This window comes from Camelus dromedarius, chromosome 3, assembly GCF_036321535.1.
Source record: "Camelus dromedarius isolate mCamDro1 chromosome 3, mCamDro1.pat, whole genome shotgun sequence".
Taxonomy (NCBI): domain Eukaryota; kingdom Metazoa; phylum Chordata; class Mammalia; order Artiodactyla; family Camelidae; genus Camelus; species Camelus dromedarius.
The window spans coordinates 110508753-110523031 of NC_087438.1; the positions used below are offsets into that span (position 1 = coordinate 110508753).

The following is a 14279-nucleotide window of genomic DNA, read 5'->3' on the forward strand; positions in this document are numbered from 1 at the left end:
GTGCACAATTCTCTGATGGGTTGATGTTGAGGGAACAGGGTGGTCAGTGCTTTGAACCCCCAGGCACCATATGGTCTGAGGCCATGTGCTCACGATCATCAAGTAGTTAATTTCTTCCCTCTGGTGGTGGTTTTTAGCATCTGAAAAACTCAGGAAATATGCATGAGATACTATTATCTGGGTGCTTCAGAGAGGAGCTACTCAGAGGATATGAGGGAGGAGTCTGACCCTGGAAGGCCCCACAGGGTCCTGCTCTGTTACAGAAAGAGTTTTTTCTTTGGATTTATCTCTTCGTTTAACAAACAAGTAATGAAAACCTACTGTGTACCATCACCGTTGTAGGTACTGGGAACACTACTGGGAAGAGAGTAAACCTACTAAAATACTCCTGCCCTCACAGAACTGAGAGCTTAGTGGTTTTTGAAAATCTCTAATGTCAACCTCAAGGTGCTGCCTAAGAGATTTTTAGGATAACATTGGTTCTGTATGATTTTCACTCTAGGTGCTGACGTTTTAAATTAAACCCACTTGAAGACAGCTTGGCAGTTTCTCAGTAAACACACACTTTTTACCTCACGTTTCCACAGTCATGCTCCTCAGTGGTATCTACTCAAAGGAGCTGAATACTGAAGTTGGCACAAACACTTGCACATGGGTGTTTAGAGCAGATTTATTCATAACTGCCATAACTTGGAAGCAGCCAAGATATACCCTTCAGTAGATGACTGGATGAATAAAATAAGGTACATCTAGACAATGTAGTCTTAGCACTGAAAAGAAACATGCTATCAAGCCATAAGAAGACATGAAAGAAACTTAAATGCATATTACTAAGTGAAAGAAGCCAATTGTAAAAGGCTACATACTGTAGGATTCCAACCATATGACTGACATTCTGGGAAAAAAGTTATGGAAAAAGTAAAAAGATGAGTGGCTGCCAGGGGTTGTGGGGAGGGAAGGATGACTAGATGGAGCACAGAGGATTTTTAGGGCAAGAAGCCATTCTGTATGATACTATTATAGTGGGTACATTTGTCAAAACCCGTAAAATGTACAACAGCAAGAGGGAGCCCTTGGGGAAACTGTGGACTTGGGGTGATTCTGATGTGTCAGGATAGAGCCATCACTTGTGACAAGTGGACCACTCTGGTGCAGGATGGTGATGGCGGGCGGTGGCTGTCCCTGTGTAGGGGCAGGACATATATGGGAACGGCCTGTGCCTTTTGCTCATTTTGCTGTCAGTGTAAAACTGCGGCAATAAAGTCTATATGAAAATAAACTCCTTCCCACCTGAGCTTCTGTCAAGCGACAACTCCTGTGTCCCACGTATTCTTACCAGCTTTGTGATAATAGTTATAATGCAAGTTGGTAGTTTTACCAGGATCATGAAAGTCATTGTTAAGGTGCCACATGGTGTGGCTTGGTCACGAAAGATAGAAACTGGGCGTCAGAGACCTGGGTTCTTGACATCCACCTGGCCCTGACCGCTTCTGTGCCACAAGCCTCTCTCCTCTCATCTGCAAAATAATGCAGTTTAATTAGCCGATCCCTATGGCCCCGTCCAGTTCTTTCCTTTGTGTTCATCTGTATATATTTCAGTGTTCACTTCTAGAAGGTGACATCTTTTTTATAAATATAACAGTGCCATTATTACCCTAAAAATACTAATAATTATTTTCTTACCTATTAAGCGGGCAGACTAACACCTTGACTATGATCTCTTACAAGAACTCTGTCAAATATCTAGTCACTTTAAATTGCTGATTCCATTTTTCTTTCATCTTGTTTGTGAATCAGGATGCAAATAAGTTCCATCCTTTAGATTGGCTTTTATGTCTCCTAAATCTCTCTTAATCCATAGTTTCCCCATCAGTCCCCCCCCCGCCTTTTTTTTTCCTCCCTTGCACTCACCTTGTTGAATACAGTAGGGTTGTTTGTGCTGCAGACAGTCCCACAGTCGGGGTGTTATTGATTGCATCCGTGTGATGTATGTAGCAGATTTCTCTGTCTCTCACATTTCCTCTAAGCTAGCAGATTGAATTCAGGCTGTGTGGCTTTGGCTAGATGACTTCCTGGGTGAGGCTGTGTGCTTCCATCAGGAGGTCTGTGAAACCCCGTTCCTTGGTGATAGCAGCAGCCATTGATGATTATTACTGATAGCTCATTTTTCATTGGGGATTACAAAATGTCCGTATTCAAATTTTATTTTTTTGTTCTTATTTTTGGTGAAAAATTTCTACAAATGGAAACTTTTCTCATCAGTATTTGGTTATAGGTCAATAGGTCACAAGGAAAGCAGGACAAAAGCTCGATTTTCTCTCCTGACCACTTTAAAAATACTGATTTGGTTCTCTGTTATCTTCCAAAGGTGGCCAGTAGGGTTCTTTTTCTTCTTCTGTAGTATCACTGTAAATGCATAGACTTAACTGTATCTGCGGTGTTTTATTCTTTGTAGCCATTGCCCTCATTGATGTTCTGGTTTTCCCATCCATAATTTGCATTTTTATGAGTGTTGATGAATTCATAGGCTATTTGCATTTTTTATAAATTTCGTATTGCTGCCCCCTGCCTATTTTTCTAGACAATTATTCATGTTTTCCCTTCCTATCTTTAGATGATCTTTATATATTAGGAATATGAACTCTTTGCTCTTACAAAATGAAAAGATTACCCCTGTGAAATTATGTAAGCAGTGCAAGAATATGAATAACAAACTAGGGAACCAGATTTACAGTTTTTATCACAAAGATGAGCTCACAGCTCAGCAGGGGAGAGCAGAACAGTAGTTGAGGGCTGAGACCCCAGACTCAGACTCTCATAGGTTCCGGTCAACACTCTGTGATGTTGTGTAAGTTATTTTAATACTCTGAGCCATTACCTTTTCCATATCTAATATGGGATTCCTGATAACATCACCTCATTAGTTTGCTGGGAGCATTTCATGAGCAAATACAAGCTTAGCACAGTGCTGGTGCATAGAAGCTTATAAATGGTAGCTCTGAGATGCTTCTGTTGGTCACCAGTAATGATGGAAATCAACTGAACTTTAATTAATAGCTTGCATGTTGGGCCATAATTCCACCCCTCTTACCCTCAGATTATTTGGGTTTACTCAACACATCAGCATAGTGGGAGACTCAGTCATTCTTTAGACCATAACCTTTGCTTTTGGCCATCACAGAGGTAGCAAGGAAATGGTGTAGCTTTGTTTGGAAATCCATCAGCAAAGAGTGTCATAAATGATTAATTTATGTCCAGGTACAGATGCATCTATGCTGGCTCTGTGTTGCCTTCTTACTCTGTACCTCAGAGAAATCAACAACACACACACGGAGTTCACGCTCTGAACGACTTGATCTGGTGGGCAAGACATAAATGTACTGTCACACATATTACTAGTTTTTACTCTCCTAGAGTTCTTGTAAGAGATCATAGTCAAGGTGTTAGTCTGCCAGCTTAATAGGTAAGAAAATCCATAATCCCGTGAATTAATTACATACTTTGTGTTAATTCAGACATAGCATTATTGTGTTAAAATTGCTCCTAACAAAGAACCCTTTGAGGCGGGTATTATGATTTCTGTCTTGCAGATGAAGCACTGAGAGGTTGAATAACATGTCCAAAGATACAGATAGTGGGTGGCTGAGCCAAGAAGCAAGCTTCTAACCAGTGTATTGCCTTTTAACTTGATGGTATCAAGGCAAAACTATGTCCTTGTTTCTGGCTTCCTATTACAGGGTTACTGAACATCCATCCTTTGTGTTCACAGTGGATTAATACAGTAAATCTAACTCATGTGTGTGACCAAGAGTCAGAGGCTGGTGTTCTGGGGTTGAGGTGATGCTTTCTAATGATTTCTTTACTGGGTTAGTATCTAGAGAAATACGGAAAGTTGCCACTTAAAATAGCCTCTGGTCATTTAATCTCTCGTCCATCTAGGCCTGTGGTCCAGTTGTATCTCCAGGCTAACAGATAAGGAGCGTGTGGTGAACTCAGCGATTGTCTGGGATGAAGGCAGCACAGAATACCCACTGTCTGGATTTGAGGCCAGGCTGGGTAGCCGGCTGCTGCTGGGAATTTTGTTAGTATTTATGTAGGATGTTGGTCCACAGGCATTTGTGGAAGCTAGTGGGTAGCTGTGAATCAACACATGAGTCATGCAAAGAGCAGATGTATTTAGAAAACTTCTATGTATGCTTGCTCTTAGGCTGGGAACAAAGACAGCTTCTTTGGCAACGAAGGCCAATTTCCTGAAGCAAAGGGTGGACCTGTATTTCTAGATACCTGAAGTAGCAGACATCAGACTTGGAGGGCTAGCGGGCACGTGCCTCTGGAGAGGGGCGAGGGCGGGCATCATTTGTTCTTGAACACTTAACTATTAAAAGCACATCTTGTGAGCCACTGCTTTTATTACCTACAAATTGTCGGAGTCTAACCCACTTTACAAAGTTTGAGATAAATATTTCATTAACCAGCAAAGAAGAATACAGATCAGCGGTTACTCCTGGTGCTAAGAAATTCCCTAAAATTCCACTATAACGTTTAGTGACTTTTCTTCTAGGTGCCTTTTGATTTCATTGTTCAAATTAAAAGGCTGACCAGATAAGGAAATAAGATGCTAATGTACTGGTAGGAGATGAGGTAAATAAAAGTCACCTTATATACGCCTTAAAAATCCAGTGGCATGGATTTTCTTTCGCCACACCCCAGCAGCTTTATTGTTGGGTATCCAGACTACGGGTGGATAGCAGGCAAGGTCTTTAATACGTAGACAGAGGCAGGGTGACGGGAGTTACAGGGAAGCACCTAGACCTCCTAGGTATATTACACTGTGTATGCATGGCATTGCTGCAGGAAATGCCAACTCGTAGAAAACGTAGTTCATATTTCACAAATCGATTTGGTCCCCTATCCCTGCTGTTGAGGGAGCAAGTGTCCCAACGTGTGGTGTGACCTCTGGTATGACTTTGGAAGAAGCGTGCCCTCTCCCATCTGTGGGCTTGCACTGTCCTCAGTAGAGACGGGGCTGGGCAGTTACATTCTTTAGGAGACTGGACTCTCCCTTTGGGGTTCAAAATGTGGCATTTCCAAGTGTCTGAACTAGGTTTCACCAGACACAGAATCTAGGAAAGAATCGGTGGTGATTGTCTGCCTGCTGGGGGAACACCCCCAAGTGCCAGGTTTGAATCCTGTCAACTTCAAGTTGCGTGATTTCAGGCAAATCACTTGATGTCTCCACACCTCAACTTCCTCACACAGCAATGGAAGTCACAGACGTTTGGCGGCGCACGGCTGGCAGCACGAATGCCGTGTGTAGGTGTGTGAGGTGCAGGCTTGGGTACCTTCGTGGTGTTTGTATTATCACAGTTCTCTTTGAAAGATTTAAGTCCTTACAGCGTTGGCTTTCCTAGACTGAACCCTGCTGGTGCAGTGAGATAGATAGTTCATCCCTTCCCCTGGTACCCTTCTGCTCTGGAATTTTAATCGAGATTCACTTTAAAGATTTAAGTCTCCTGTCGCCCTCCTACTGTCCCTGGCCCTGCCCTCTCTGGTCACCTGCCTTTCTCGGGACCTCATCTGGGTACATGTGTGGATCGATGCCTACATGTGCTCTATGCTTACAGGAATCATTTTTAACACAAGCCAAACCATTAGGCGTGTTTCACACTCTGCCACTGGTACAGCCACTAATTGATACCTTTTGAAAAATGACATGTTCCCTGAAGCGTTCAAGGCTGCCCGATGGGCAGAAATGCTGCCCGCCTCTGTGATTAGCGCCCTAACCATGCAGACACTGGTGATTTAAGATTCATGTTGTTCTTTTTTGACATTATTCCCTTTGACAATATGACTGATATATATGCTTTCTGTTTAGTTTGCCATATATCAGCATTCATTCCATTACAGTTTCCAAAGATTTCAAAAACAAAAAAGCAAATTTCTGAAGCTGTGTTGCCTGAGTGCAGTGCTCTCTGTACCGTACCATCCACGTAGCATCTTGTTAACGAATTGTGGATTTGTGTATTTGGTGAATACTTCCTGTTTCTTTGCTGAAGGAGGTAATTTTACCAGGATCAACTCAGAGGAGGTGTGTATTGGGTGAGCTGTGGGGAACAAGCTGAAGAAGGGAGCTTCTCTCCCAAGAAAACCAAGAATTATCGGATTCGCTCTATGAAGCAGAAATTAGGCTCCTTCTATCAGCACACCTATATCAGCATATGGGAGAATCAACAACTTTGTAGGTGTTTTCTGTGTATCCCAGTATCTGGACAGATGTTAGGCAATTGCAAAAGACAAAAGTGCTGGAATGAAAACTCCATGAGGGTAGGAATAAAGTCTAATATCCCCTATCTTATGTCTAGTCTTTGACAAAAACAATGGTACATGTTACGTCCTCAATAAACGTTTGTTAGTAATGCGCTTCCAGGCAAGTCCTTCAGTGACTTAGAATGGAGTGTAAGTAACTTTTCCCTGAAGCACCATAACTTTTTATGAGGTTGTGGTATAATGAAACCTGAAAGGTAGATGACATATTTTTATGTTGTTACTACCTGAGCATAGTTTAATATCAGGAAGAAAGATGCATTTGAATAGACTGGAGACTTGAATTCTCAAAGCAGTCAGCACAATTTCTTTAATAACGCCATATATCATTGTGCTGAATTATAGCATTGTTTGCTTTCAAAGTTGGGTTTCTTGGCTTTGGAATGCAGGAATAATTGTAGACTGTGGCTTGACGATTATCAGCTTGCTATAATACTAGGGCCACAATCATCTTCAAATTGCCAGGCATCAGCAAGAGGACAAGAAGTGAACCAGAAAACTTGGGTTTCTCATATTACGAAGTTCTGCCGTCTGCCCTGGGGTGTGGGGGCAGTTGGGGTAATGCTATTCATCTGAGCCTGGAGATGGTCCAGAGAAAGTTGCCCAAAGTCACATCAAGGGCCACAAAAGTAATTTCATGTGATGAAAGATGGGAAAGACTCAGATTCTGGTGGATGTGAGATGCAAGTAGATAAAATCATGAAATGTGCACAATGTAAGTCTGCAACCATATAGATAAAATACTAAGAGTAGCAGACCTTTACTGAGTACTTATGTCATGACATAATGAATGATTTATCTCTGTTACCTCCTTTCATTTTCATAACATTCTAAAGGAATAAGGAATTCCTGTCGTCTCACTTGTATGTAAAAATTTGATCCTTCAAGAGGCTAAGTTTCTGAGCCAGGATTTCATTCTGATGGAACCAGGATGTGAGTTCTCTGAGAACCCCAAAGCCTTCTTCTTAAACATTGCACCCTGTTTCTTAACCAATTTTAAACTACTCAGAATAGGGGAGCCTTTTTATTAATTAAAAAGGAAAGTGAGCATTTTTTAGAGCTGGAAAATCTTTGGAGGGCATGTAGTTTTGCCCAGGGAGCAACAGATTCCCAGGGAGGTGGCGGGATCACCTTAAAGGCATGAGGTGGTGAGAAATTAGACCCAAAATCCTTTGATTCCTGCCCCATGCCTTTTCCCTGAACACATGTCTTCCCTTTTCTTTGTCTAATCTTGGGTCCCTGGTTCTCATGTTCCCTCAAGTAAGGCAGAGACTTAGATTTGAGGGAAGGACAAGAAATAAAGGCAGGGAGGAATAGGCAAGGAAGGCTGAGAAGGACACAGAGAAAGGGGCAGTGGAGCTGCTGGATGAGGAGGTGAGCAGCACCGTCCCAGTCTACGCAGCATCCTCTCTTCAGGTGTTTCATTTTGGAAATCATTTTGGATATTTCACTTGTTTAATCCACAAATATCCATAATATGCATGTTTTGTGTCACATGCCAGCCTATCCCAAAACCATGTCTAACACGAGCCCTGGAAGGCACTCACGTAGTTATAGGGTGTCAGGATCACTGGGGACAGAATGCTTTTGGTTCACATCTGGTTCAGCCACTTGCCATCTAAGTGGCCTTGAGAAGGTTTACTTGACCTTCCTCCTTCATTCGTTTGCTCAAAATTGGATACTGAGCCGCACCTTTGTGCTGGGCTGTGCGGGGAGGAGTGCTGGGCATGGGGTAAGATTCTAGAGATGGCATTCCTTGCCTGTAGGGAACTTACGTCTTATGGGAGAAGGTGGGTAACAGTAGAGCGTGTAGGATATCAAAAATCTTCAGTGAATTTTAAACAGTGAAGGGGGAATGAGGAGATGTGGTTAGTGTTTATACTTTTAAATAGGGTGATTGCAAAGGGCCTCACTGAAAAGGTAACATTGAAACAAAGGTAGGAAATAGAGGAAAGAAGAGCATTCTGGGGAAAGGGAATGGTGAGGACCAAGTCAGGTTGGAGGCGTGTCAGAGGAACAGCCCTGAGGCCAGCCTGGCTGGAGAGGAGTAAGTGACACAAGAGGAGCGGTAACAGTGACGACTTCGTGGTGACTTTGGCTCTGAGTGGGGTGGAAGGTTTTGAGCAGGGGACTGTCACTGGGTTTCTCAACGGTCCATTTGAGAGTGACAGCCATGGCTTGAGCACACCTACTGTGCAGCCGTGTCGACCCATAATGATGCCCTGGACCAGGGTGGCCATACAAAGCAGGTGGCAAGAGCAGTTAGCTGCTGCATTTATTCTGAAGATAGAGCCGCTGAAATTGGCCTATGTTCTGGAAGACCTGGGGTGTGTATGAGAGAAAGGGGTCAAGGTTGACTGGGAGAGTTTGGGGCTGATCAGCAGGGTGAGTGATGTTGCCATTGACTGAGAACTCATAAACCAGGAGGGGTGCGGGTCTTCCTTGTCTTCAGAAGCGTGTTGGTGGTGATAGAATTGTGACTTCAGTTTGCGCAGATGATGTCTGGTATATCTGTTAGAATTCCAAGTAGAGTTTCTGAATAGTCAGTTGGTAGGGGAGTCTGGAGCTCAGAGCAGTATCTGGGCCTGAAGACACATCCTCAGAGTTGTCAGTGATATAATAGGTCTTAAGCCACGGAGCTGGTGAACAAGTGTACATAGAAAGGAGGCTCAGGGCTGAGTCCCAGGATGCTCTCGTGTTGGAAGTTGGGAGCTTGAGTGGATCTAGCAGATCTAGCCACGAGGGACAGCAGACAAGTTTGGCATCTTAGAAGCCAACTATTTCAAGATGAAGAAGTGATGTACCGGTCCCTTATCTCATCTTAGCATCAGCCACAGGGTTAAGACCTTACTTGTGTTTACTAACATTTTCTTGCTTCACTGGTTGACATATGGCACAGGTAATGAATCACCCTCTGACCTTTACCTTCCTTATATGTTAAATGGGCATATTTGGCTAGTCATGGCTTAATAAAACATCCAGCCTTGATATACTATGACCTTTTCTGATTCTGTGTGATTTTGTAGGATCAAGACTGAATCTATTCCGGTACTATGCCTTTTTATGCCAGTCAGAATATAATGTATCTTTTGTCTAATTTCTTCAAATCAAATTATCTTGAAATTAATATCACTGTTCTGTTGTTGTTGTTGTTTTGAATATCTTCTTTTACATGTGATTTTTTTGTAGACCTGGAAGAAACCTCCATCCTCCGGGGCTTGAAGAAGGCTGTACAGGAACCTGTGTGGAGGTTAAGAAAACCATCCCTTTGGTGGTGGCCTGAGTGGATTATCTCAACCCCAATGTTGCCCTGAAATTTGTGTTCAAGATTCAAGAAGAGTTGGACTGCTAAGGTACGGACTTGTGGCTTTGATATCTCTTTTAAGACAAACAGATGTAACGTTATGTAGTCATTTTCACAGCCTTTTCTGGTCTTCATCCCCCCTTTTCTTTTTCTCTTTTCTTCCTCCCTTCCTCCTTTTAAGCAATGATCTGATCTTCTGTTACCAGCTTGTGGGATGTGGTGGGATGGGTAAAAACACAACAGGGGAAGCTGAGGGCTGCACTGTCTCAATAATAGAGCTGATCAGAGGGCAGTAAGTCAAAGCATGAGGAGAAATTTATGCAGGTGTCTCTGAGAGAAAGAAAAAAGAAATCGGGGTAGTGCCTATGTGATAAAATTTCAGGTCTACAGGTAAGTAAAGAAGTGGTGCATGTAATACACTGTTGATTCCCACTCTGTGTGTCCACGGGGAGCTTTCAGCAAAACGTATTGTATCTTATGGTTTTGGAGGGAGTTGTCTTTTTATTTCTTTTGGATACGTACCTATGCTGGGGCAGATTCTAAGTCGGATAAAGAGCTTCCTTTTTTTTTTCTGGTTACAAGGATAATCATTGTGTGTGTGCGTGTGTGTGTATGTATACACACGTGTAATACATGCATACAATTTGTTGAGTGGCACCTGATTGTTCTCTATATATACGTGTGTGTATAAAATCTTTATATATGAAGGGTGGTGGGGAAAGAGGGACAGGACAGATGGAGGGAGCGAATCCTACAGAAACTACTGCTAATCGTGTGCTTATTGTCAGTCAGGCATTGTGCTGTAGGGTTTGGGGGAAACAAAGTCACAAGCACAACTGGTAACAACCATCCAGAATGGGGATTTGTGTTGTGGGAAACCAGAGGAGAGACAGGTAAAAAGGTTTTCTAATGATGATGTAGCAAGGAAGGGTCAGGGGCCAGACTCTTTAACAGACGTATTCGAATTTAAGTGTGTGCTCACCTGTCATGTGGAATAGTGAGACTGTGTATGGTGCTGGTCAAAAGCACTGGGGAAACAGGGTTTAACAGCCTAGGACCACATGGCATATCCAGGAGAAATTGGAGAATGTCTCTGACATTCTCTTGACTGTCACTTTCATTTCCTTCAAAGAAAAAAAATAAAGCTCTCATTCACCCAAAGAAAACTAAGATGTTGAGTTGGCTCCCTTTTCAGGGCTTCATAGACCTCCTAGCTTGTCATCGTTTGTGCAATGTGGAGGTCCAGAGCTGATGAAAGTCACATTAGTTACAGCCACAGACCTGCTTTGATTTGCTCTCATTGTATCTCTGAATTGCTCATTGCTGGAGTAGGTGCGGTGCATACTTTCAGCCGATCATGAATAGACCTTCCTTTGAGGATGAGGCATATATACTTTCTGGTTTTTGTAAAATCCTTTAATGCCCGTATACTGAGGTCTGATTTTAACTTCGCTCATGGTTTCTCTGAAAGAGTGCTAAGCAACTGGTAAAAATGTGAGGGTGGTATTTCAAACTCTCCTCTTCCCCTTTATTCATAGTTTTTTAAAAAGGATTTTTGCAAAGGAGATGAATTATTTTTCCCTTTTTGAATCAAAGGGTATCTTTAAAGCAGTTTGAATGTGAATACTATTTGTGAATTCTTTTTCCATTAACATGGTTTCAAAGGCCAAAAAGGTAATTTGACAATCAGAAAGGAAAAACCTACAGTGCATATTTTTGAGCCCTTGCACCATGTAAACATTCTACATAATAGATGTACAGTTGTGGTGCCTTTCTCTGCCCACACGTCCTTGATCTGTTGGAAAGGAAAGCTACAAAAGCTCTTCTCTGCTGTCCTAAAAACCTACAGAAGCTTAGGGGTTTGCGTTGGGACTTTGATGACTGAGTTTTTGGCTTTGAGAGTGTTGATCTTTAATTCAGAATGCCTGTGTACTGTCAGGAATATTCGCTGAGATGCCAACTGTTTAAAACATAAATTCAGCAGAGAAACTTTTGAAGGATTTGAAGGACTTGGTCATAAAAATGTTCCTGGTTTAGAGACCAGTCAACCCTTCAGGAGAAAATAAAGCTCTGATTATTGACGAAGGATGCAGGGGAAAGAAATGCTACTTTGCAGGACGTGTTCATCACAGGGCTAGATTTGGCTATCAGGTGTACAGGGATATTCCTGCCCCTGCTCACAGACCAACACTCAGTTTCCAGGAAGGAAGGAAGAGAGGCAATGTTGGTCCATCAATCTACCATAATGTTTCCTGGCTCTCATGCTCCAGCGCATGGAGCGGATTTCTCAGATGTTTTTTCAAGTGAAGACGGTATAGAGACGATGGGCTCAGACTTTAGAAAAGACAAATCGCACTCCTGCCTGAGTATTAGAAAAGCCGTTGAGTTTTTCTAAGCCATTACTGTTCAAAGTGTGGTCCATCAGCCAGCAGCCTCAGCATCACCTACACTTGTCAGGTATGCAGACTCTCAGGCTCTTTACCCTGCTCATTAAACAGAGGCTCTTGGAGTGTGAGGTCCAGGAATCTGTTTTTAACATGCTCTTCATGTAATTCAGATATTTTGCTAAAATTTGAAAAGCACAGTTAAATCTGTTCCCTGGTCTCTGAAAAAGGGCATTTTTAAAAACATCTCATGTCTAAAAACTAGGATGCTCTAAGAGTATTAATGATTAATATACCTAAGTGTGTGTGTGTCTATAAACACATACACCTGTATTTATGAATATATATGGTATTTAAGGGGGAAAAAACTTTTTCAAATACCTAAAGCAAAGTTACTTAGGTTTTAATTACTGCATTTGAAATTTAGAAAGTGGAAAAACAGATATAAAAATAATAAAACTTAATGCTAGTATAACTGTTGTTACACATAAATGGGTCAATGGGACAGAATGGGGTTCTGAAATAGATACACATTTGTATAGTCAACTAGATTTTGGCAAGGGCACCAAAACAATTCCTTGGGATAGGAAAACTTCTTCAACAAATAGTGCTGGAACAACTGGATGTTTGTATGAAAAGTAAAGAATCTAAACCCCTACCTCACTCCATACCAGAAATCAGTTTGGGTCAGATCACAGGCTGAAACACAGAAGGTCCAACAACACAGTAGAAAAGTTAGAATAGCTTTGCAGCTTCGGGCGGCAGAGATTTCTCATAAAGGACACCAGAAGCACCAACTGTAAGAAGAAGAACACATTAAAAACATCTACTCGATAGAAAGCATCACTAAGAAAATAAACCCCATGACCCACAGACAGTATTTACAACATATACATCTAATATATACATGAAGAACGCTTCATAAAGCACCATGAAGAATGGCCAGTAAACACAAGCAGTGAGCTCTGATAAATTCCTAAAATAGAATGCCCATCAGCAACGTTCTGTCGATAGACGTTCCAACACGGATGAATCTCAAAGTCAGTATGAGTGAAAGAAGCTAAATACCCAGAAATACTTACTTCATGATTTATAATTGTGAAATTATGGAATAGTCAGAACTGTATGATGACAGGAATCAGATCAGTGCCTGGCTCTGGTGGGGGGGGATGACCTGGGAAAGGCACCAAGGGAGATTTCTGGGGTCATGAAAACGTTGTGTGTCTTGATAGTCATTTGTTAAAACTGCTTAGATGGCAAATTCACTAAACCCTTCACTGTGTGAATTACATATGTTAAAATGTGTAAAACAATTTTTTGAACTTCCACTTTTTTGAGTACTTTGTCGAAAGGACTGTTCTTAATATGTAAATACTCATTTAATCATAGGAACGACTCTGGGGTTGGTATTATAATACCACTTGACCGATGTGGAAACTGAGAGTGAGGAAAGTAAGGTAATGGGCTTCAAATCATACTGCTTGGTCACAGAAACTGAATTCAAGAGCCCCAGACATGCTTACCTCCAAAACATACCTTAACCCCCAAGTTACACTTTTGTCATAAATTCCCTGGCTCTATTTTAATTCTTGATCAACTGTGAGGCAGAAGTCCCCTGCAAGATGCTACCAGGATGGCCAGTGAGGGACAGAGGTTATTAAATAGACAGGTTAGGTATTTTCTGGGTAACTGGGGTTGTAGGGGTTGGCGATAAAAAGCGAGCAGCAAATGTTACTACTGCCTTCAGGGATCGTTGCTTTAAGGCACTCACACAGGTCTGTGTTCTCAGGGTGATCCTTCTAGATTACAGAATATAATATAAATAGTAGTATCAGAAACCTTAAAACACGCAGTTACGAGAACATGGTATGACTGTCTGATGACTGCCAGAGGCAGAATCATTTTATAAAAAGCACTAGAGTGAGGCTGCCTGGGTTTAAGTGCAGGCTCGTCCGCTTTCTGGATGGGTAACCCGTGGCAAGTCGCTGAACTGCTCCCAGCCTCAGTTTCTTTATTGGTGGGCTGAGGGTGATTCTCATGCCTGCCTACGTGATAGAGTCAAAGTGACACTTAAGTGAAATTATGTTTGCAAAGTGTTGGCGTATGCAGGTTCCTTACAATCCCTGTGTAAATGTTAAGCTGCTGGTTTGGTTCTGAGACATCATATGACATTCCTAAGCAAGAGAAAAACATTTTATTCCTTTTACATGGCCTCTGAGTCACTGTGTATATCTCTGCATTCATTTAATTTTAGCTGAAAGCAACAT

The 14279-nt window shown here is 42.1% G+C and overlaps 1 protein-coding gene across 4 annotated transcripts in view; it reads left to right on the forward strand.

The window, feature by feature from the left end:
* The window catches only part of SGCD (sarcoglycan delta), an 840821-nt gene that overhangs the window by 316335 nt on the left and 510207 nt on the right, over positions 1–14279 (forward strand). For all 4 annotated transcript variants that reach the window (XM_064484486.1, XM_064484485.1, XM_010987254.3 and 1 more), the window contains exon 2: positions 9514–9677. The gene's annotated coding sequence lies outside the window, so the exon portion shown is untranslated. The remainder of the gene's footprint in view (positions 1–9513; positions 9678–14279) is intronic.